Genomic DNA, 1,196 nt, shown 5'->3' on the forward strand with positions numbered 1-1,196 from the left:
TTTTATTTATTTCTAGGAGAGAGAGAGAGAGAGAGCGTGAACAGGGGAGGGTCAGAGAGAGAGGGAGACACAGACCCTGAAACAGGCTCCAGGCTCTGAGCTGGCAGTCAGCACAGAGCCCGACGCGGGGCTGGAACCCACGAACCGTGAGATCATGACCTAAGCGAAAGTCAGATGCTTAACCGACTAAGCCACCCAGGCGCCCCTAATGTTTATTTATTTTTGAGAAGGAGGGAGACAGAGCATGAGCAGGGGAGGGGCAGAGAGAGAGGGAGACACAGAATTTGAGGCCGGCTCCAGGGCTTGAAGTCACGAACTGTGAGCTCATGACCTGAGCCAAAGTGAAACGCTTAACCAACTGAGCCACCCAGGTGCCCATGAGATGGCTATTAACAAAAAGACAAGAAACAAGTGCTGGTGAGGATGTGGAGAAAAGGGCACCCTTATGCGGTGTTTATGGGAATGTAAATTGGTGCAGCTATTCTGGAAAATACTATGAAGGTTCTTCCAAATATTAAAAGTAGAACTACTATAAGATCAGCAATTCCACTTTTAGTTATTTATTTATCTCAAGAAAACAAAGACACCAATTTGAAAAGATTTATGTGCATTCCTATGTTCGGCACAGCATTATTTACAATAGCCAAGGTACAGAAGCAGCCTAAATGTCCACTGACAGATAGAAGGATAAAGAGGAAGTGGTAAATATATAGAAGGGAATATTACTCAGCCATAAAAAGTGAAATCTTGCTACCTGTGACAACACAGACCTAGTGGGTATTATGCTAAGTGAAATAAGTCAGACAGAGAAAGACAAATACCGTATGATTTCCCTTCTATGAGGTACCTAAAAAACAAAGCAGATGAACAAAACAGAAACAGAATCATAGATACAGAGAACAAACTGGTGGTTGCCAGAGAAGACGGGGGTAGAGGGAAAGACAAAATTGGTGAAAGGGATTAAGAGGTACAGTCATGTATTCGATGATATTTTAACAAGTTTGTGGAGTGACAGATGGGTCTAGACTTATTGTGGTGACCATTGCATAATGTATATAGACATTGAATCACCAGGGGTGCCTGGGTGGCTCAGTCAGTTAAGTGTGACTTTGGTTCAGGTCATGATCTTGTGGTTCGTGGGCTCGAGCCCCCCCATCGGTCTCTGTGCTATCAATGCAGAGCCTGTTTTGGATTCC

This window comes from Hyaena hyaena, unplaced genomic scaffold, assembly GCF_003009895.1.
Source record: "Hyaena hyaena isolate Hyena2069 unplaced genomic scaffold, ASM300989v1 scaffold_77, whole genome shotgun sequence".
In the NCBI taxonomy this organism is placed as follows: domain Eukaryota; kingdom Metazoa; phylum Chordata; class Mammalia; order Carnivora; family Hyaenidae; genus Hyaena; species Hyaena hyaena.